The 24431-nt window shown below is 39.2% G+C and overlaps 1 protein-coding gene and 1 pseudogene across 3 annotated transcripts in view; both read left to right on the top strand.

The window, feature by feature from the left end:
• The window catches only part of CPNE4 (copine 4), a 672215-nt gene that overhangs the window by 185717 nt on the left and 462067 nt on the right, over positions 1–24431 (top strand). The gene's annotated exons all lie outside the window — the stretch shown is intronic.
• Positions 12360–18383, top strand: LOC133073829 (activity-dependent neuroprotector homeobox protein-like; annotated as a pseudogene).

Raw genomic sequence — 24431 nt, 5'->3', positions numbered from 1 at the left:
ATGTATTTTAAAACATGCTCTTTTACAAATTTCAAGTATACAGTGAAGTATTATTAACTATGATCACCATGCTGTACATTAGATCCCCAGAAATTATTCATCTTATAACTGAAAGTTTGCACCCGTTGACCAACATGTCCATATTTCCTATCCTCTACTATTCTACTGGTTCTATGAGTTTGACTTTTTTAAATTCTACATATAAGTGAGAACATACAGCATTTATTTTTCTGTGTCTGACTTATTTCACTTAGTATAATATCTCCCAGGCTTATCCATATTGTCATAATAGCAGGATTTCCTTCTTTTCTATGACTTGATAAATCCATTGTGTGTGTGAATCCACATACATATGTGTATTGTTAGTTGCTCAGTCATATCTGACTCTTTCTGATCCCATGGACTGTAGCCCACCACTTCCTTTGTCCATGAAATTCTCCAGGCAAGAATACTGAAGTGCGTAGCCATTCCCTTCTCCAGGGGATTTTCCTGATCCAGGGATTGAACCAAAGTCTCCTGCAGGCAAATTCTTTATGATCTGAGCCACCACAGAAGCCCATTATGTGTGTGTGTGTGTCTGTGTGTGTGTGTCTGTGTGTGTGTGTCTATGTGTATACATATGTGCATTATCAATCTTCTTTATCCATTCATTCATTTATAGATACTTAAGTTGCTTCCATGTCTTGTATAGTGTAAATAATGCTACAGTGAACATAGGACTGCAGATATTTCTTGCTGACTTCATTTCTTCTGGATGTATACCAGAAGTGGGCTTGCATGACTGTATATAGTAGTTCTATTTTTAATTTTTTGAGAAACTGCCATACCGCTTTCCATAATGGCTGTACCAATTTACATTCCCAACAATAGTGCATGAGGGTTCCTTTTTCTCCACATCCTTGCCAACACTTACTATTTTCTGTGTTTTTGATAGTAGTCATTCTAACAGGTGTGAGGTGTTATCTCATTGTGGATTTAGATCTGCATTTTCCTGATGATTACATTGAGAACATTTTTATAGACCTGTTGTCTTTGAAAAATATCTGTTCAGGTCCTTTGCTCATTTTAAAAAATCAGGTTATTTGTTTTGTTTGCTATTGAGTTGTATGAATTCCTTAATATAAGCATTTTGGATATTAACCTCTTATCCAATATATGGTTTGCAAATGTTTTATCCAATTCCATAGGTTGATTTTTATTTTGTGGAATAATTTCTTTGTTTTGTATAGCTTTTTAGTTTTATATAGTCTCACTTGTTTATTTTTATTTATTTATTTTTGCCTACACCTTTCATGTCAAATCTAAAAAAAATCATTATCAAGACCAAAGTCAAGATGCTTGCCCCCTATGTTTTCTTTTAGAAGCTTTACGACTTCAAGTCTTATATTTAAGTCTTTAACCAATCCAATCCAAGTTAATTTTTGTGTATGGTGGGAGACAAGAGTACAGTATCATTTTCTTCCACCTGGGAATACAGTTTTGTCATCTTCACTTATTAAACAGACTATCCTTTTTCTATCATGTATTCTTGACATCCTTGTCAAAAAAATAGTTAACCTTATACATGTGTTTTTGTTTTGTTTTTAAATTGGTGCTCTCTATTCTGTTCTTTGGGCTATGAATCTCTCTTTATGACAGTACCAGGATGTTTTCACTATTATAGTTTTGTATCAGAGTTTGAAGTCAGGAAGTGTAATGTCTCCAGCTTTGTTATTCTTCCACAAGATTACTTTAGCTATTTAATGTTTTCTGTGGTTCCACACAAGATTTAGGAGTTTTGTGTGTGTGAGAGAGAAATGCCATTGGGATTTTGATAGGCATTGCATTGAATATGTGGATTGTTTTGGATACTTTGGGCATTTTAACAATATTAATTCTTCCAATACATGAACATAAGATCTTTTTCTATTTATTTATATCTTCCTCAATTTCTTTCTTAAATGTCTTATAGTTTTTTTGTTTGTTTGTTTTGACCTTTTCATTTTTTTTCCATTTATTTTTATTAGTGGAGGCTAATTACTTTACAATATTTTTCTTTGTTTTTTAAAATTTATTTATTTTTTAATTGAAGGATAATTGCTTTACAGAACTTTCTTGTTTTCTGTCAAAACTCAACATGAGTCAGCCATAGGTATGCATAAATCCCCTCCCTCTTGAAACTCCCTCCTATCTCCCTCCCCATCCCACCTCTCTAGGTTGATACAGAACCCCTGTTTGACTTTCCTGAGGCATAAAGCAAATTTCCATTGGCTATCTATTTAACATATGGTAATGTAAGTTTCTGTGTTACTCTCTCCATATATATCACCCTCGTCTTCCCTCTCCCCATTTTCATAAGTCTGTTGTGTGTGTCTGATTCTTCATTGCTGCCCTGCAAATAAATTCTTCAATACCGTCTTTCTAGATTCTGGATATATGCCTTAGTATACAATATTTATCTTTCTTTTTCTGACTTATTTCACTCTGTATAATAGGCTCTAGGTTCATCCACTTCATTAGAAGTGACTCAATGTGTTCCTTTTTATGGCTGAGTAATATCCCATTGTGTATATGTACCAGGACTTCTTTACCATTCATCTATCAATGAGCAACTAGGTTGCTTCCATGTTCCAGTTATAGTAAATAGTGCTTCAGTGAACAATGGGATACATGTGTCTCTTTCAAGTTTGGTTTCCTCAGGGTATGTGCTGAGGAGTGGGATTGCTGGGTCATGTGGTGGATTTATTACTAGTTTTGTTTTTGTTTTGTTTTTTTTTAAAGAATCTCCATACTGTCTTTGATAGCGGCTGCTGTATCAATTTACATTCCCACCAACCGTGTAAGTGTTCCCTTTTCTCCACACCCTCTCCAGCATTTACCATTTGTAGACTTTTTGATGATGGCCATTCTGACTGGTGTGAGGTGATATCTCAGTGTAGTTTTGATTTTCATTTCTCAAATAATGAGTGATGTTGAGCATCTTTTCATGTGTTTGTTAGCCATCTGTATGTCTTCTTTGGAGAAATGTCTGTCTAGATCTTTTCCCCACTTTTTGATTGGGTTCTTTGTTTTTCTGGTATTGAGTTGTATGAGCTGCTTGTATATTTTGGAAATTAATCCCTTGTCCATTGTTTCATTGGCTATTATTTTCTCCCATTCTGAGGGTTGTCTTTTCACCTTGTTTGTAGTTTCTTTTGCTGTGCAAAAGCTTTTAAGTTTAATCAGGTCCCATTTGTTTACTTTTGTTTTTATTGCCATTACTCTAGGAGGTAGGTCATAAAGGATCTTGCTTTGGTTTAATGTCATTGAGTGTTCTGCCTATGTTTTTCTCTTAAGAGTTTTATAGTTTCTGGTCTTATATTTAGGTCTTTAATCAATTTTGAGTTTACTTTGTGTATGATGTTAGAAACTGTTCTAATTTCATTCTTTTCAATGTAACAGTCCAGTTTTCCCAGCAACACTTACTGAAGATGTTGTCTTTGCCCCATTGTATATTCTTGCCTCCTTTGTCAAAAATAAGGTACCCGTAGGTGCAAGGGTTTATTTCTGGGCTTTCTATCTTGTTATATTGATCTCTATTTCTGTTTTTGGCCAGTGCCATACTGTCTTGATGACTGCAACTTTGTAGTATAATCTGAAGTCAGGAAGGTTGATTCCTCCAGCTCCATTCTTCTTTCTCAAGACTGCTTTGGCTATTCGGGGTCTTTTGTGTTTCCTTATGAATTGTGAAATTTTTTGTTCTAGTTCTGTGAAAAATGCCATTGATAATTTGATAGGGATCACACTGAATCTGTAGATTGCATTTGGTAGTATAGTCATTTTCACAGTATTGCTCCTTCCTACACAGGAACATGGGATATCTCTCCATCTGTTTATGTCCTCTTTGATTTATTTCATCAGGGTCTTATAATTTTCTGTATACTGTTCTTTTGTCTCCTTAGGTAAGTTTATTCCTAAATATTTTATTCTTTTTGTTGCAATGGTGAATGGGATTTTTTCATTGTTAGTATATAGGAATGCAAGTGATTTCTGTATAGGGATTTTATATCCTGTGACTTTGCTAAACTTACTGATTAGCTCTAGTAATTTTCTGCTACTATCTTTAGGGTTTTCTATGAATAGTATCATGTCATCTGCGAACAGTGACAGCTTTACTACTTCTTTTCCAATCTTGATTACTTTTGTTTCTTTTTCTTCTCTGATTGCTCTCTCTAGGACTTCCAAAACTATGTTGAATAATAGTGGTGAAAGTGGACACCCTTATCTTGTTTCTAATTGTAGGGGGAATGCTTTCATTTTTTCACCATTGAGAGTAATGTTTGCTGTAGGCTTATCATATATGGTCCTTACTATGATGGGGTAAGTTCCTTTAATGCCCATTTTTTTAAGGGTTTTAATCATAAATGGGTGCTGAATTTTTTTCAAAGGCTTTTTCTGCATCTATTGTGATTATCATATGGTTTTTATCCTTCAATTTGTTAATATAGTGTATTCACATTGATTGACTTCCATATATTGAAGAATCCTTGCATCCCTGAAATAAACCCAACTTGATCATGGTGTATGAGGATTTTAATGTGTTGTTGAATACTGTTTGCTAAAATTTTGTTGAGGATATTTCCATCTATGTTAATCAGTGATATTGCCTTGTAGTTTTCTTTTCTGTGTGTTGTATTTGGTTTGGTATCAGGGTGATGGTGGCCTTGTAGAATGAGTTTGGAAGTGTTCCTTCCTCTGCAATTTTTTGAAAGAGTTTTAGAAGGATAGGCATTAGCTCTTGTCTGAGTGTTTGATAGAATTCTCCAGTGAAGCCATCTGGTCTTGGACTTTGGTTTTTTAGGAAATTTTTGATCACTGCTTTGAAATCCATGCTTGTAATTGGATTGTTTATCATTTCTATTTCTTCCTGATTCAGTCTGGAAGGATTGAGCTTTTCTAACAATCTTTCCATTTCTTCCAGGTTATCCATTTTATTGCTATATAATAATTCCTAGTGGTCTTTCATACTCCTTTGCATTTCTGCATCGTCTGTTGTAACCTTTCCTTTTTCATTTCTAATTTTGTTGATTTGATTCTTCTCTCTTTTTTTCCTTGACGAGTCTGGCTAAAGGTTTGTCAATTTTGTTCATCTTCTCAAAGAACCAGCTTCTAGTTTTATTAATTTTTACTATTCTTTCATTTCTTTTTCATTTATTTCTGTTCTGATCTTTATGATGTCTTTCCTTCTGCTAATTTTTGGGGTGCCGGGGTCCAGCCCCAGCAGGATCCAGGGGGTACCCTCAGGATGAATGGCGTCAGCGAGAGATAGAAGACACGTGAGACCAGCCTTGATAGGGCCCAGTCTGCGAGGGAGAGAGAGAGAGAGTGTGTGTGTGAATGACCAGACGGGGGTGCAGAGAGTCTGGCAGAATCTGGCAATGCTTTATTTTTTACCATAGCTTTTATACCCTAAGTTAGTACATTTCTAAGGGGAAGATAGTTTAACATTACGTCAGCTTGTCCTTCATGAAACCAGGGTGTTTTCTGCATACTTCTTTGTTTATGAGGGTCTTGTACATTATCTTCTGGCCTTGGGGCCTATTAACATTTTTGCAGGTCAGGTGAATGTAAACCTATTTTCTGTTTTTATGGTGACCTTAACTGAAAGGTAACAGTGTCATAGGGAAATAGTACACAGTAGAATTATATTCTTGTTAATACAAGAATTAATCTTTCTGCAAAAGTTGTCAGTTGCGTTTATCTAAGAAGTTTACCCCATACTGACTCTGCGACTTTGGTGAGGCAGCTTCTGCCTAGCACTCCTGATTGACAATTAACAACCATCTCATTGTTACCACACTAGGGCTAAGTCCTTATTTCTCTAGATCTTTAACTATATTAACAATGGTTTCTATAACACAACCTTAGCACATTAAAAGCAAAAACACAACAAGCAAAACATAGCAAGTCTTAACCCAATAACCACCTATAGAATAATTTTTCTTATGTTTTCTAATAGGACTCCTTTACCCCTTAAAAAGGCTCTATGTCTATTAGGCTTTTATATAATCAGGTTCTTTATGCTATTTTATGATTAGGATATTATAAGCAATCATGTATATTAGTACCAAGCGCATAAATGCATTTGGCTAACAAAACTACCAGCAAAGGAGTTTGAATTAAAACACTCCTTTCACCCTGAATAACCTCATAAAATACCACCACCTGGGAAACTTATTGATTAAAGTTCTAAATTGATTCTTATTTGGGAAGAGATCGGGGAAGGCCTTCCTGCCTGTGTCAGAGAAATTAGGGAGTAGTCCATTGAGGCAGGCATCAGAAAGACAGATATCATCTTTAGGGTGAGAGCCGGGGGCAGCTTTTCGAAATCCCTGAAAACCTGATCTGCCTTGCCTGCCAGGCTTTCTCCTCATGACCTTGTCATGGGTGGGATCTCGTGAGCTGGCCTTTTCGAAAACCCCCTGAAAACCTGATCCGCCTTGCCCATCAGGTTTTCTCCCTTACGGCCTTGTTAGGGGCAGGGTCTCATGAGGTGACTTTTTCGAAACCCCTGAAAACCTGATCCGCCTTGCCCGTCAGGTTTTCTCCCCTATGGCCTTTTTAGGGGTAGGGTCTCATGTGTTGGCTCCCGGCATTGGGGTATTTGGTTCTTTTTCTAGCTATTTTAGGTACAAAATTAGGTTACTACTAGATGTTTTTCTTCTTTCTTTCTTTTTTTTTTTTTTGAGGTAGGATTGTATTGCTATAAACGTCCCTCTTAGAACTGCTTTTGCTGCATCCCATAGGTTTTGACTTGTCATGCTTTCATTGTGATTTGTTTCTAGGAATTTTTTGATTTCCCTTTTGATTTCTTCAGTAACCTGTTTGTTATTTAAAACTGTATTGTTTTATCTCCATGTGTTTGTGTTTTTTATAGTTTTTTTTCTTGTAGTTGATATCTAGTCTCATACCATCGTGGTTGGAAAAGATGCTTGATACGAGTTCAATTCTCTTAAATTTACTGAGGTTTTATTTGTGACCCAAGATATGGTCTATCCTGAAGAATGTTCCTTGTGCACTTGAGAAGAAGGTGTGTTCTTCTGCATTTGGATGGAATGTCCTGAAGATATCAATGAGATCCATCTCATCTAATGTATCATTTATGACTTGTGTTTCCTTATTAATTTTCTGTTTTGATGATCTGTCCACTGGTGTAATTGGGGTGTTAAAGTCTCCTATTATTATTGTGTTATTGTCAATTTTTCCTTTCATGTCTGTTAGTATTTGTCTGATGTATTGAGTTTCTCCTATGTTGGGTGCATAGATCTTTACAATTATTATGTCTTCCTCTTGGATCGATCCTTGATCATTATGTTGTGTCCTTCCTTATCTCTTGGAATCTTCCTTATTTTAAGGTCTAGTTTGTCTGATATGAGGATTGCTACTCCAGCCTTCTTTTGATTTTCATTTGCATGGAATATAGTTTTCCATCCTCTCACTTTCATTGTGTATGTGTCTTTATGTCTGAAATGCATTTCTTGTAGACAGCATGTCTTGTTTTTTATCCATTTAGCCAGTCTGTCTTTCGGTTGGAGCATTGAATACATTTACATTTAAAGTAATTAGTGATATATATGTTACTATTGCTATTTTCTTAATTGTTTCGGGTTTGTTTTTGTAGATCTTTTTCTTCTCTTGTATTTCCTAAGTCCCTTTAACATTTGTTGTAAAGCTGGTTTGGTGGTACTAAATTCTTTTATCCTTTGCTTGTCTGAAAAGCTTTTTTTCCCCCATTAATTTTGAATGAGATCCTTGCCAGGTACAGTAATCTTGGTTGTGAATTTTTCTCGTTCAGTACTTTAAAGATATCCTGCCATTCCCTTCTGGCCTGCAGAGTTTCCGCTGAAAGATCAGCTGTTAAGCATATGGAGTTTCCCTTTGTTGCTTGTTGCTTTTCCCTTGCTGCTTTTAATATTCTTTCTTTGTGTTTAGCCTTTGTAAGTTTGATTATTATGTGTCTTGGCGTGTTTCTCCTTGGGTTTATCCTGTACGGGACTCTTTGCACCTGTTGGATTTGATTGACTATTTCCTTTTCCATGTTGGGGAAATTTTCAGCTACAATCTCTTCAAAGATTTTCTCATACCTTTTTTTTTTTCTCTTCTTTTTCTGGGACCCCTATAATTTGAACGTTGGTGCGTTTGATAATGTCCCAGAGGACTCTGAGACTATCCTCAATAGTTTTCATTCTTTTTACTTTATTCTGCTCTTCAGAAGTTATTTCCACCATTTTATCTTCCAGCTCACTGATCCGTTCTTCTGCTTCAGACATCCTGCTATTGATTCCTTCTAGACTGTTTTTCATTTCAGCAATTGTATTGTTTGTCTCTGTATGTTTCTTCATTAATTCTTTTCTGCTGGTCAGGTACTCCTGTCCACTTTCAGCTGTGTTCTGCAAGCAATACTGTGTCTAAAGGTGTATTCCTCATGTATCTGTAGAGAGAGATGTAACCCACATTCACTTACCCCTCTGCCATCTGTTCTGTTTTATAGTTTTTAATTTATAGATCTTTCACCTCCCTGGTTAAATTTTTCCTAAGTAGGGTTAGTAGGAATTGAATACGTGAAAGAGTAAATAGGAGACACTATGGTATCCAAATGATAGCATCTGAAGGAGGCAGGCTTAGCCCTTAGAGCTGGAGGAACAAGGGGGAAAAATGGGCTAAAACCCAGGCCTCTGAGGAGGAGATGGTGCCATGTCCATGAAGGGTGTGATAGGCTGGTTCTGTGAATGTTAGAGAAACTTAAAGTAGATTCAACAGCTACCAAGGGAAGTGCCTTTGTTGGAGTGAGAAGTGTTGGTGAGGGAAGACTGCTGATGCTCCTGGGGTGTGGGAGCCAGCCCCCTCCACTTCTCCATTCTTCCCACACCTCTAAGGGACCCTGCTTGGCACTGACAGGGTTCTGGTTGCCAAAACAGACAGTGGTTTTCAGAGTTCTCAGCTTTGACCTCACAAAGAAATATAGAAAGGTGAGTGAAACTGAGAGACAAGTTTAGTAATTGGCAAACCCACCTAGCTTCCCCAAGCTGTCAGTCACAGAGTATGAGTGTCTTTAATTATTCCGCAAGACAGCTAAGCTCCTATCCTGGCCACAGCTAATACTTAATCAAGTTTCATCCTCGTACTATCAGTGGTCCTAGGTAGGTTTCAGGGGTGGATAGAGCAAAATAAGATGGGTTCTCTGAAAATTCATCTGCCCAACAAATATTTATTGCCCTGTTCTAGGTCTTGGAGACATACAAGTAAAATGACATGATTCCAGCCATTTGAGATTTCCCAATCTTGTGATTGATAAAGTGATCAAGTTATAATATAGTGTGATAAGACCAATGATTTCATTAAAATGAGTACTGTAGAGTCATGAAAGATGGCTTAAGGCAACAAAAATTATTTATTATCTCTCACCTTTTCTGTTGGTAAAGGATTAAGGCAGGGCACCTCAGGGAGAGTTTGTCTCCTCTCTACAATGTCTGAAGTCTTTAGCAGAAAATTTGAAGGCTAAGGGCTGAAATCACTTGAAGGTTCATTCACTCACATGTGGGATATGTTGGCTGGGGGCCGAGCTGGGGCTCTTGCTCAGAACATATGGTCTCTTCATACAGTCTGAGCTTCTTCAGAACATGGCATCTGGGTTCCTAAGGCAATTATGCCAAGAGAGAGCCAGGCAGAAGCCACATTGCCTTTTACGACCTAGTTTCACCTGCCATGTACTTCCATCACAATGTTTCTGAGACATGACAAAGATCTACTTAGGTCAGTGTAGGGGAACCAATTTCCCACCTTTCTATGGAGAAATGTCAGTGTCATGATATAAGGAAGGGCATGTGCAGTGGGATATATATCAGTGCAGGCATCTTTGGAAAATATCATCTGCCATAGTATCTAACCCAATCCATGGTTGGAGTACAAGGTAGTCAGAAAATATTCTTAGAGGAAATGGCATTCCTGATGGATTCTGAAGACCCAGAAGGATTTCATCAATGAAAAAGAGAGGAAGGTTATTTCAGATTTTAAAAAAAGTCCCATTAAGGGGACTTACTTAAGGTAGATTTATGTCTAGAAAAGTGCCTATAGTTCATTGTGTTTAATTTTATTTGAATGGTAGAGTCTCTGTTTGCCAAGTCTTTCTCTTTCAGAAGAAAGTCAGGCTGATGATGGGAGGAATAGAGTCTGGCATTCTAAGGGTAGTCCACCCACACTCATCCTCCCTTCTCTGTCTGGACACACAAAAAGTGTTGAGATGCTCTGGGTAGTCAGTTTCCTGTTGCCACAGGACTGTATCTCAGGGCCCGGGTGTGAAATGCTGGGGAAGGAAATGCCTTATATTAGCAACCCTACTCCAAACCTGCTCACCTGGCTCTCTGCATCATTCTGAAGAATCCAGAAAAATTCTTGATGCTGACACCAAAAATACAGTCTTCTTCTAAAGATCTCTTCAGTCTTTTATTGCTATACCTTATTGCAATCCCCTCAACTCTTCTGATTAGGAAAAATACCAATTGATCCTTATTTTCTAACTGAGATCACCTCCTGGGAACACGTCATCCTGTTCTGTGTTAACTCAGCAAAGTTATATTGCCCTTAGCTACCATCAAGTCCTAAGTACCTCTTATAAATATCTTCTTCTTGCTAGTTCTTTCTCCCTTATTCTCCCTACTTTATCCAATCAAACTCTGCAGTATTTTTTTCTTCTTTCATTCTTTTATATCTCCTTTGCCCTCACTCTAGACTTTTAGAATTTTCTTCTTCGATTTTTAAGGTGGTTTAATAATTGGTCACCCAACCCTTTGTCTTTTCCCACTCTCAAGCATACTTAGCATCACTAAGACCTCTTTGCAGAGGCCATTCAACTTGGTTGATTTTTCCTAGGAGGCGAATTGCTCCCAAGCTGGATGTTCCCTAAGGTACCCCCCTGCACCCTGTATGTCTCTAAACATGGCTCAGTGTGATGTCTGCTGCTGAGCTAAATGACTTCTAGATAGAAACCTTCCAGTTTCTGGCACCATCATTAACTAGCATTCATTCATCAGAACATTTAAGCGAAATTAGTTGGACGAATAATGTGCTCCCACACAAAACTAATGAAACATGAAAGTTAGCAACATTAAATAAAATAGATAAGTGCATGCAGCCTTTGTTGGTTAATTGCTCATGCAGAGTTTACCAGACATACCTCTTTTCGACCTCTCCTTGCTATCCCTTGACCCTTACCTACTGCCTTCTGGTCCTCTCTCTTTAGAATTACGACTGTGACCATACTCAGTCATGTCCGACTCTTAGCAACTCCAGCCTCCTCTGTCCGTGGGATTTTCCAGGAAAGAATACTGGAATGGGTTGCCATTTGCTCCTTCAGGGGATCTTCCAACCCAGGGATCAAATCAGATTCTCCTGCATCTCTTGCATTGGCAGGCAGATTCTTTACCACTGAGTCACCTGGGAAGCCTCAGAATTAAGACTATTTGTGTTTTAAAGATCACATTGTGTCCTGTTCATGCTTGATTGATTATTAACAGCTGCAACTCTCAAAACATCAATTTAAGCCCAGACTGCCTCTGTTGACGAAGTTTGTTTCTCCTCAAGGATAGCGACCATTTCTTATGTGTCCCTCTAGGCTCTGTAAGTCGGCTCTTTGCACTGGAGGCCAAAGTAATGGAGCTTCAACGTTAGCATCAGTCCCTACAGTGAACACTGAGGATTGATTTTCTTCAGGATTGACTAGTTTGATCTCCCTGCTGTCCAAGGAACTCTCAGGAGTCTTCTCCAGCACCACAGTTCAAAGGCATCAATCTTTGTCACTCAGCTTTTTTTTTTACTGTCCAGCTCTCACATTCATACAAGACTACTGGAAAAACGATAGCTTTGACTATTTGGACCTTTGTCAGCAAAGTCATGTCTGTGCTTTTTAATACACTGTCTAGGTTTGTCATTGCTTTTCTTCCAAGGAGCAAGCATCTTTTAATTTCATGGCTGTAGTCACCATCCACAGTGACTTTGGAGCCCAAGAAAATAAAAAGTCTGTCACTGTTTTCATTGTTTTCTCATCTATTTGCCATGAAGTGATGGGGTCTGATGCTGTGATCTCACATTTTTAGATGTTGAGTTTTAAGCCAGCTCCTTCACCCTCATCAAGAGACTATTTCCTCTTCGCTTTCTGCCGTAAGGGTGGTGTCATGTGCACATCCGAGGTTACTGACATTTCTCCTGGCAATCTTGATTTCAGCTTGTGATTCATCCACCCTGGCATTTCACATGATGTATTCTGCATGTAAGTCAAATAACCAGGGTGACAATACTCAGCCCTCACACACGCTGCTCCCAATTCTGAACCAGTCCGTTGTTCCATGTCTTGCTCCAACTGCTTCTTCCTGAACTGCACAGGCTTCACAGGAGGCAGGTAAGATGGTCTGGTATTCCCTTTCTCTAAGAAATTTCCACACTTTGTTGTGATCCACATAATCAAAAGCTTTAATATAGTCAAAGAAGCAGAAGTAGATGTTTTTCTGGAATTCTGCAGCTTTTTCTATAATGCAATGGATGTTGGCAATTTGATCTCTGATTCCTCTGCCCTTTCTAAATCCAGCTTGTATGTCTGGAAGTTTTCAGTTCACATACTGCTGCAGACCAGCCTGAAGGACTCTGAGCATCACCCTGTTGCATGTGAAATGAGTGCAACTGCACGGCAGTTTGTGCATTCTTTGGCATTGCCCTTCTCTGGGACTGAAATGAAAACTGACATTTTCCAGTCCTGTGGCCTCTGCTGAGTTTTCCAAATTCGCTGGCATATTGAGTGCAGCACTTTCACAGCATCAACTTTTAGGATTTGAAATACCTCAGCTGGAATTCTATCACCTCCACTAGCTTTGTTCTTAGTGATTCTTCCTAAGGCCCACTTGACTTCACATTCCATTATGTCTGGCTCTAGGTGAGTGATGACACCATCGTGGTTACCTGGGTCATTAAGATTTTTTTTATATAGTTCTCCTGTGTGTTCTTGCTACCTCTTTTTAATATCTTCTGCTTCTGGTAGGTCCATACCATTTCTGTCCTTTGCTGTGCCTATCTTTGCATGAAGTGTTCCCTTGGCATCTCTAATTTTCTTGAAGAGATCTCTAGTCATTCTCACTCTACTGTTTTCCTCTACTTCTTTGCATTGTTCAGTCAAAAAGGCTTTTCTTATCTTTCCTCACTATTCTTTGGAAGTCTGCATTCAAATGGGTATATCTTTCCTTTTCTCCTTTGCCTTTTGCTTCTCTTTTCTCATCTATTGGCAAGGTCTCCTCAGACAACCATTTTGCCTTTTTGTATTTCTTCTTCTTGGGGATGGTCTTGATCCCTGCCTCCTGTACAATGTTAGGAACTTACGTCAGTAGTTCTTCAGGCACTCTATCAGATCTAATTCCTTGAATCTATTTGTCATTTCCACTGTATAATCATATGGGATTTAATTTAGGTCTTGAGAGTCCTTTAGGCGGCAAGGAGATCTAACCAGTTCATCCTAAAGGGGATCAGTCCTGAGTGTTCATTGGAAGGACTGATGTGGATGCTGAAACTCCAATACTTTGACCACGTGATGCGAAGAGCTGACTCATTTGAAAAGACCCTGATGGTGAGAAAGATTGAGGGCAGGAGAAGAATGGCAGCAGAGGATGAGATGGTTAGATGGCATCACCAACTTAATGGACGTGAGTTCGGGTAAATTCTGGGAGTTTGTGATGGACAGGGAGGCCTGGCATGCTGTGGTCCATGGGGTCACAAAGAGTTGGACACAACTGAGCAACTGAACTGAACTGAACTGATTTGTCACTTCCACTGTATAACCATATGGGATTTGATTTAGGTCATACCTGGATGGCCTAATGGTTTTCTCTATATTCTGCACTCATCTCACACACCAGTAAAGTAATGCTCAAAATTTTCCAAGCCAGGCTTCAGCAATACATGAACTATGAACTTACAGATGTTCAAGCTGGTTTTAGAAAAGGCAGAGGAACCAGAGATCAAATTGCCAATATCTGCTGGATCATCAAAAAAGCAAGAGAGTTCCAGAAAAACATCTATTTCTGCTTTATTGACTATGCCAAAGCCTTCGACTGTGTGGATCACAATAAACTGTGGAAAATTCTGAAAGAGATGGGAATACCAGACCACCTGACCTGCCTCTTCAGAAACCTGTATGCAGGTCAGGAAGCAACAGTTAGAACTGGACATGGAACTGGACTGGTTCCAAATAGGAAAAGGAGTATGTCAAGGCTGTATATTCTCACACTGCTTATTTAACTTCTACGCCGAGTACATCATGAGAAACGCTGGGCTGGATGAAGCACAAGCTGGAATCAAGATTGCCGGGAGAAATATCAATAACCTCAGATATGCAGATGACACCACCCTTATGGCAGAAAGTGAAGAAGAACTAAAAAGCCTCTTGATGAAAGTGAAAGAGGAGACTGAAAAGGTTAACTTAAAGCTTAACATTCAGAAAACTAAGATCTTGGCATCTGGTCCCATCACTTCATGGGAAATAGATGGGGAGACAGTGGAAACAGTGTCAGACTTTATCTTTTTGGGCTCCAAAATCAGTGCAGATGGTGATTGCAGCCATGAAATTAAAAGACTCTTACTCCTTGGAAGGAAAGTTATGACCAACCTAGATAGCATATTAAAAAGCAGAGACATTACTCTGCCAACAAAGGTCCATCTGGTCAAAGCTATGGTTTTTCCAGTGGTCATGTATGGATGTGAGAGTTGGACTGTGAAGAAAGCTGAGCACCGAAAAATTGATGCTTTTGAACTGTGGTGTTGGAGAAGACTCTTGAGAGTCCCTTGGACTGCAAGGAGATCCAACCAGTCCATCCTAAAGGAGATCAGTCCTAGGTGTTCATTGGAAGGACTGATGCTGAAGCTGGAACTCCAGTACTTTAGCCACCTCATGCGAAGAGTTGACTCATTGGAAAAGACCCTGATGCTGGGAGGGATTGGGGGCAGGAGGAGAAGGGGACGACAGAGGATGAGATGGCTGAATGGCTTCACCGATTCGATGGGCATGGGTTTGGGTAGACTTTGGGAGTTTGTGATGGACAGGGAGGCCTGGCGTGCTGTGATTCATGGGGTGGCAAAGAGGTGGACATGACTGAGCGACTGAACTGAACTGAACTGATCTGTGAAGAACACATAGAAGACTTTAAACAGTTTGAGCCTAAAGACTTTTAATTGAAATACACTACATGGGAGGATGTAAGGCTATGGGATCCTTTGCTTACAAAAAAGCAGGACTGTTGGATAAAACCTTTTTGCTGCAGTGCTTGCCCATTTTCTTTAAAGTTTTTCTCTGCCTACAAAAGTCATTACCAGAATGTCCATAGTGAAGGCTTTGAAGATAGGATTCTCCTTAATTGTCCCTACTGTACGTTCAATGCAGACAAAAAGACTTTGGAAACACATTAAGATATTTTCATGCTCCAAACGCCAGCGCACCAGGTAGCCTCAGCACATTCAAAGATAAAAGCAAAAGTGATGGCCTTAAACCTAAGCAGGTTGTCAGTGTAGAGCAAGCTGTACCGAGATCCTCTTTAAGAAATAGTTAGGAAGCACATTTATAGGGAACATTTTCAGCATGTGGTAGCACTTTACACAGCAAGGGCAGGAGAAAAATCATTCAGTGCTGCAGTCCCTTTAGACGCAGATGCCAGGGAAGAAAGTAGTATTCACTGCAAGTGATGCCTTTTTATGCCAAAGTCCTACAGAGCTTTGGTACAACATGTTGTTGAAGACCACGAACACACAGGCTATCAGATCACTGCCATGATTAGCCACACAAGTGGGTGGTTCCTGGATCCAAACCCTTGATGCTAATTGCTCTCAAACCTCAAGAGAAGGTGGTCATGGGACTCCAATCAGGAATTGGTTCCCTCACTTCTGGAAAAGTCAGGTCTTTGCAATCACAGCAGATGGTGAATTGACTCAATACCAGAGCCTAACTTAAATTCAACAGATGTCAACATGCTGTCCAATGTTCACCTGTAGCAGAACAACTATGGAGTCAAATCTGTAGGCCAGGGCTATGTGTTGGTCAGTCAATGAGACTGGGGCTAAATGGCACGGCACCTGTTTCCATCCCTCAATAGTCTCAGTCTGTGAAACAGTTACTTTCAAGTGGAAATGGAAGATCTTACTGTCTTGGGTCAGAACAGAGGACCCAGGTACCAGCAACATACTCACAGCAGTCTCCAAATGCCCCATCTTTCTCTTCAGACCAGTTAAAGTCTCCTTTCCTCTGCCAGTCACATGCATCCAGAGTATTAGGTCAGTCCAGCTCCAAGCTGACTGCAGCTGCCACTGGCCCTCCACCACCCAATACTTTCTCAACTCAGAAGTGGAAAATATGTACATTCTGTAATGAGCTTTTTCCTGACAATGTGTATAGCATGCACTTCGAAAAAGAACATAAAGCTGAAAATGTCCCAGCAGTGGCAAACTACAGTATGAAAATACACAATTTCACCAGCAAATGCCTCTGCTATAATCACTATTTGCCCACAGACACTTTGCTCAACCGTATGTTAACTCATGATCTGTCATGTCCATATTGCTGGTCAACCTTCAGTGATATGGAAAAGATGGCGGCACACATGGGGTTGGTTCACTTTAATGAAGAGATGGGGCCTAAAACAGATTCTACTCTGAGTTTTGATTTGGCATTGCAGCAGGGTAGTCATACTAACATCTATCTGCTTATAACCACGTATAACCTGAGGGATGCTCCCACTGAATCTGTTGCTTACCATGCCCAAAATAACCCACCCATCCCTCCAAAGCCACAGCCAAAAGTGCAGGAAAAGGCAGATATCCCTGTTAAAAGTTCACCTCAAGCTGCAGTGCCCTATAAAAAACATGTTGGAAAAACCCTTTGCCCTCTTTGCTTTTCAGTCCTAAAAGGACCCGTATCTGATGCACTTGCACATCACTTATGAGAGAGGCACCAAGTTATTCAGATGGTTCATCCAGTGGAGAAAAAGCTCACCTACGAGTGCATCCACTGCCTTGGTGTGTACACCAGCAACATGACGCCTTGACTGTCACTCTGCATCTGCTTCACTGCAAGGGTGCTGGGAAGACCCAAAATGGCCAAGACAAGACAAATGCTTAACCAGTCACCAGACCTGGCACCTGTGACGCGCACTTATGAGCAAATGGAATTTCCTTTGCTGAAGAAGTGAAAGTTAGATGAAGATAGTGATCCACCTGGCTTCTCTGAAGAGAGCCTGAGGAGCCTGTTGCTTTAGCTTTAGACCCTAAGGGTCATGAAGATGATTCCTATGAAGCCAGGAAAAGCTTCCTAACAAAATATTTCAACAAACAACCCTATCCCACCAGGAGTGAAGTTGAGAAGCTGGCAGCCAGCCTATGGTTGTGGAAGAGTGACATTGCTTTCCATTTTAGTAAGCAAGAGGAAGAAGTGTGTCTGAGACTGTGAAAAGTATAAGCCTGGTGTGTTACTGGGCTTCAACATGAAATAATTTTTAAGAAGTTAAGCATAGATGGATTTTGATGCTGAGTGGCTATTTGAAAACCATGATGAGAAGGATTCCAGAGTCAATGCTAGTAAAACAGCAGACAAAAAGCTCAATCTTGACAAAGAAGATGACAGTTCCTCAGATAGCTTTGAAAATTTGGAAGAAGAATCCAATGGAAGTGATTGTCCTTTTAACCCTGTTTTTAAAGTCGAGTCTAAAATCCCTGATGATAACCCAGATGAATACATACTGAAGGTAATTTCTGAAGATGCTTTAGGATCTGAGAAGCTAGACCAAAAGGAGGAGGATGGTTCAAAATATGAAGCTATTCATTTTACTGAGTAACCAACCAAACTAATGCATGATGCCTCTGATAGTGAGGTTGGCCAAGATGATATTGTTGAGTGGAAAGATGGTGCTTCTCCATCTGAGAGTGGCCCTGGTTCCCAACAAGTGTCAGACTTTGAGGACAACACATGTGAGATGAAAATAGGAACCTGGTCCATTGAGTCTTCCCAAAGTGAAGATGCAAGGAGCAGTAAGGCAGCTGCCAAAAAAAAAAAAAGGGGGGGGGGGGCTACTGTGCAGGATGACAGAGAGCTGATGAAATGGAAGAATAGTTCCTATAGAAAAGTTGAAGGGTTTTGGTCCAAGGACCAGTCATGGTGGAAGAATGCAACTGAAAATGATGAGCACTTATCCACCCCACAGATTGAGTGGCAGAATAGCACAATTGACAGTGAGGATGGGGAGCAGTTTGACAACATGACTGATGGAGTAACTGAGCTGATGCATGGCAGCTTGATGGGAGTTAAACTGAGCAGCCTTAAGGGCCAGGTTCTCTGGCATTGGTGACAAATGCTGCAGCCTGGAACTCTGTTCTCCTTACAGCTATGACTGCAAAGCTATGTTCTAACTGGTACTGCCTTTTGAGTGCTGGGTCATCAGGCTGTGGGGACATGTGGCCACTCCAATCCCAATGGTTATTTCTAAGTCTGTGACACATGATTGGCTCATCTTGCTTGAGAACATTCTGTGACAGACACAGTAACTAAATGTGAAAAACCAATAAGCTTGTGGCTCATGAATGCACACGAGAAAAAGCATAGGTTTGTTTTATCTGCCTTCTCCACATTTTTTTCCCTCTGTAAAACAGTGTTTGGTTGGATGTCCTTGAGAGATGTTCTCCTGATTAAAATGGCAGTGTAGAGCCAACACACAAGCTATCAGTCCAAAGTGTACAGTAGACTTTGGGGAAATCAATTTTTTTTTCATGTATTCATTCTAAATAGTTGAAATGTATATTTGTACAGTCTTTTAAGACCTATTCAAGTGATGCTTATGATATTGTTATGGTATACCCATCATAGATTCATGTCTTTTTTTAGTGTTGCCCTTGCTGTGTAATAAGCATTGTATCTGGTTGACCTACCAAAAGCCTGAAACTATACTAGTGTGGACTTAGGGACAGACTTATTTTTTGCACATAACCTTGTACAATCTTGTGACAGAGACCAGCCACATAAGACATATATCTGGACTCTCTTGTATTATAGAATTTTTCTTGTTCTGAGTACGCTTGACATTACAGCTGACAAAAACAAAAACTGGTATTGCAGATGTTTTCTAAAATCTTTTAAGCTAAATGTCACATGCAGTATTGACTTTGCAGCTACTAATTTTGACACCTTTTAGATCTGTGTGGAAATGTGTTGTATTGAAGCAGCAAACCAATGAGTGCTGCTTTTTGGATATTTGGTTTTATTTTTGTTAAACACCACCCTGGTGTATTCATTTATACCATCTAATATATGACACACTGTTGTAGTATGTATAATTTTGTGATCTTTATTTTCCTTTGTATTCATTTTAAGCATCTAAATAGATTGCTGTATTGTGCTTTAAAAAAATTGTCCTGTATTTATATGTTAGCTCTCTAAACTTTCAGCAACTTATTAAATTTGTAAAATAAAGCTGTTAGTTCCTATATTTGTATCATTTAGGAATTATTTGGGCTGCAAGGGAAATAAAAGTATTAGTTATTTATACAAAACATAAGTTTATTTTGCTCACATATTATCCAGGGTCAGCTAAAGCAAATTCTGGGGTCATTTGGAATCAAGGCATTTTATCCTGTTGCTTTGCCGTATTTCACCTGGAGTTTCTACTTTGGTCCAAGATGTTGCTTGACTTCTACCAACTGGTCTGCATCTCAGCCAACAGGAAGGAGATGGAGGAAAGAACTGCATGGCCACCTATTTTAAAGGATGTTTTCTGGAAATTATATCACTGCTTCTGCCAGAAGTTAGAGAGTATCACACCTAGCTGTGTGAGGAGGTTGGGAAAGGCATTTGTCATTTCAGGTGTGGTTATAGGTTACAACAAAAACCAGGAGCTGACTCCTCTGAGGACAAAAAGAATGGATACAGGGAGACAATTAAAAGCCTTTTCCACCACTCCTCACCTTAATATTGTAGAGATTAAGTGATACAAATGCATTTCATAAACTTAAATCCTGTATCCTTGACAGATTTTGTTTTTAAGATACTAATAAAAAAATTTAAAAAATAAAATAAAAAAATAAGATACTAGTAGCACTATTCTCATGGGTGGCAATTCAGAAAACTAAATAGAAGTTAAAAGAATTGCCTTCTTAAAAGGACAATTGCTAGATAAAATCTGATTCTGAAGAGTGATTGTTGCGATTTGTTTTTGAAGCATTCAGTTCAGTTCAGTTCAGTCGCTCGGTCGTGTCTGACTCTTTACGACCCCATGAACTGCAGCACGCCAGGCTTCCGTGTCCATCACCAACTCCCAGAGTTTACCCAAACTCATGTCCATTGAGTCGGTGATGCCATTCAGCCATCTCATCCTCTGTCGTCCCCTTCTCTTCCTGCCTTCAATCCTTCCCAACATCGGGGTCTTTTCAAATGAGTCAGTTCTTCACATCAGGTGGCCAAAATATTGGAGTTTCAGCATCAACATCAGTCCTTCTAATGAACACCCAGGACTGATTTCCTTTAGGATGAACTGGTTGGATCTCCTTGCAGTCCAAGGGACTCTCAAGAGTCTTCTCCAACACCACAGTTCAAAAGCATTAATTCTCTGGCCCTCAGCTTTCTTTATAGTCCAACTCTCACATCCATACATGACTATTGGAAAAATCATAGCCTTGACTAGACAGACCTTTGTTGACAAAGTAATGTCTCTGCTTTTTAATATCCTGTCTAGGTTGGTCATAACTTTCCTTCCAAGCATTTTTATAAGGAAAATACGTACTGTTCATTGCATGCTGCTCAGTTGCTTCAGTTGTGTCCGACTCTTTGTGACTCTACAGACTGTAGTCCGACAGGCTCCCCTGACTGTGGGATTCTCCAGGCAAGAATACTGGAGTGGGTTACCATGCCCTCCTCAAGGGGATCTTCCTGACCCAGGGATCGAACCCACGTCTTCTGCATCTCCTGCATTGCAGGTTTTGCCGCTGAGCCCCTGAGGAAGACCTATTGTTCACTGCCTATCTACATAAAGGATGGAGGGGACTGGGAGATGGATGGTGTATCGGTTTCATTTTACAGATGAAGAAATGAAATCCAGAGAGGGGATGCTATTTTTCCAAGGTTATAGAGCTAGTTAGTGGTAGAGCCAAAATTAAAATTCAAGATCTCTTGAAGAATATTAAATATCTTATCCAATGTACACCCCTACCTTCCCAAAATGGAAATCAGTTGTAAAACGAAGGTTGATTAAACTGTCAAGGAAAGTTGCTAGAATTTTCTGAGACTGGCTAAGGGGACCTCTTCAGGTCACCTCAGCTCCAGGTTTTTCTTGGGACTGGAGTTAAAATAATGAGTGGCTCATTTAACATTGTCTCCCTGTCCTTTTGTTTCTTAGTGGCAGAGTTGATTTTGGCCCCCCATGACTACACTGTGGGGGTCCACTCTTTTTCACTTCTTGAAATTTAATGTTTTACTTGTCCTTTGGTTGAGGACAAGTACATTCTGAATTCAAGGATTCTCAACCTATCAGCTCCCGGTGCTCTTTGTCCTTACAGCTTTCCTTACCCATTCCACCAGCAGCCATTCCCCAAGGGCTGTGGGGGTGTCAGTTCTTCCTGAGTGTCACAGCCCTTTTCCCATCTCTTTCCTAGCATCAGGAAAACCTATTTCTATCTCAGAGTGTGAGTTATAGCTTCTTGTATGAACATAGGCAGCAGACTCTTCCCTCTCTCCCAGTAGCACCAGCTGCCTCTCTCAATTGTCACCTGAAATTCTGAATGTTGCTGACTAGTTGCTGAGGTATCGGTGCTTCATGTTTTATGCTTGCTGTTTTGTTTTAATGTTTAGTGGTATCTTTTTCTCATTTTGCCCTTTTCTTTGTATTCTTTTCTTTGCTCTCTCTCATTGAAGATGACTTTGATTCTTTATCGCAGAAATTTGTTTTCTGCTGTGTCAGGAGCTGGGTGCAACTCTTCCCCTAATCTCCTTTGGCAAGCTTAATTAATTCATATAATTGTGTTTTGCTAAGTGGGAAACGGTCACTTTACAAAACAACAATTACCTTATGAATCTACCCTGTCTCCATGTTATCTAATCTTATTACATGTCACTTGTTTCTCCTTTAAATGTGTATTTTTTAATTAATTAATATTTTTATCAAAGGATAATTGCTTTACAGAATTTTGTTGTTTTCTGTCAAAACACAACATGAACCAGCCGTAGGTATACGTATATCCCCTCCCCTTTGAGCCTCTCTTCCATCTCCCTCCCCATCTCACCTCTATAGGTTGATACAGAACCCCTGTTTGAGTTTTCTGAGCCATACAGCAAATTCCCGTTGGCTATCTATTTTACGTATGGTAATGTAAGTTTCCATGTTACTCTTTCCATACATCTCAGCCTCTCCTCCCCTCTCCCCATGTCCATAAGTCTATTCTCTATGTCTGTTTCTCCACTGCTGCCCTATGAATAAATTCTTCAGTACCATTTTCCTAGATTCCATATATATGTGTTAGAATATGATATTTATCTTTCTCTTTCTGACTTATTTCACTATGTATAATAGGTTCTAGGTTCATCCACCTCATTAGAACTGACTCAAATTTGTTCCTTTTTATGGCTGAGTAATATTCCATTGTGTATATGTACCACAACTTCTTTATCCATTCATCTGTCGATGGACATCTGGGTTGCTTCCATGTTCTAGCTATTGTATGTTCAGCACTATTGTAAATAGTGCTGCAATGAACAATGGAATACATGTGTCTTTCAATTTTGGTTTCCTCAGGGTGTATATGCCTAGGAGTGAGATTGCTGGGTCATATGGTGGTTTTATTTCTAGTTTTATAAGGAATCTCCATACAGTCTGCCATACGGGCTGTATCAATTTACATTTTCACCAACAGTGCAAGAGTGTTCCCTTTTCTCCACACCCTCTCCAGCATTTATTGTTTGTAGACTTTTTGATGCTGGCCGTTCTGACCAGTGTGAGGTGATATATCATTGTGGTTTTCATTTGCATTTCTTGAATAATGAGCGATGTTGAGCATCTTTTCATATGTTTGTTAGTCATCTGTATGACTTCTTTGAAGAAATGTCTGTTTAGGTCTTTTCTCCACTTTTTTATTGGGTTCTTTGTTTTTCTGGTATTGAGTTGTATGAGCTGCTTGTATATTTTGGAAATTAATCCTTTGTCCATTGTTTCATTGGCTATTATTTTCTCCCATTCTGAGGGTTGTCTTTTCACCTTGTTTGAAGTTTCCTTTGCTGTGCAAAAGCTTTTAAGTTTAATCAGGTCCCATTTGTTTACTTTTGTTTTTATTTCCATTAATCTAGGAGGTGGGTCATACAGGATCTTGCTTTGATTTATCTCATTGAGTATTCTGCCTATGATTTCCTCTAAAGGTTTTATAGTTTCTGCTCTTACATTTAGGTCTTTAATTCATTTTGAGTTTATCTTTGTATGTAGTGTTAGGAAGTGTTCTAATTTCATTCTTTTAATGTAGCTGTCCAGTTTTCCCAGCACCATTTATTGAAGAGGCTGTCTTTTCCCCATTGTATATTCTTGCCTCCTTTGTCAAAAATAAGTTACCCATAGGTGCATGGCTTTATTTCTGAACTTTCTATCTTGTTCCATTGGTCTATATTTCTGTTTTTGTGCCAGCACCATACTATGTTCATGACTGTAGCTTTGTAGTATAATCTGAAGTCAGGAAGGTTGATTCCTCCAGCTCCATTCTTCTTTCTCAAGACTGCTTTGGCTATTCGGGGTCTTTTGTGTTTCCATATGAATTGTGAAATTTTTTGTTCTAGTTCTGTGAAAAATGCCATTGGTAATTTGATAGGGATTGCATTTAATCTGTAGATTGCATTTGGTAGTATAGTCATTTTCACAATATTGATTCTTCCTACCCAGGAACATGGAATATCTCTCCATCTCTTTATGTCATCTTTGATTTCTTTTATTAGTGTCATAATTTTCTGTGTACAGCTCTTTTGTCTCCTTAGGTAAGGAGACAAAATAAAGGAGACATTTGTCTCCTAGATATTTCTTTTTTTTTTTTTTTTTTTGAATGGTGATGGAATTGATTCCTTAATTTCTCATTCTGATTTTTCATTGTTAGTATATAGAAATGCAAGTGATTACTGTGCATTGATTTTGTATCCTGCAACTTTGCTAAATTCACTGATTAGCTCTAGTAATTTTCTGCTACTATCTTTAGGGTTTCCTATATACAGTATCATGTCATCTGCAAACAGTGAGAGCTTTACTTCTTCTTTTCTGATCTGAATTTCTTTTATTTCTTTTTAATCTCTGATTACTGTAGCTAGGACTTTTAAAACTATGTTGAATAATAGTGGTGTAGGTGGACACCCTTGTCTTGTTCCTGATCTTAGGGGGGATACT

This window comes from Dama dama, chromosome 19 (assembly GCF_033118175.1).
Source record: "Dama dama isolate Ldn47 chromosome 19, ASM3311817v1, whole genome shotgun sequence".
Lineage (NCBI taxonomy): Eukaryota > Metazoa > Chordata > Mammalia > Artiodactyla > Cervidae > Dama > Dama dama.
Note: the sequence above shows the minus strand (reverse complement) of the source record. Positions and strands in the feature narration are given on the sequence as shown.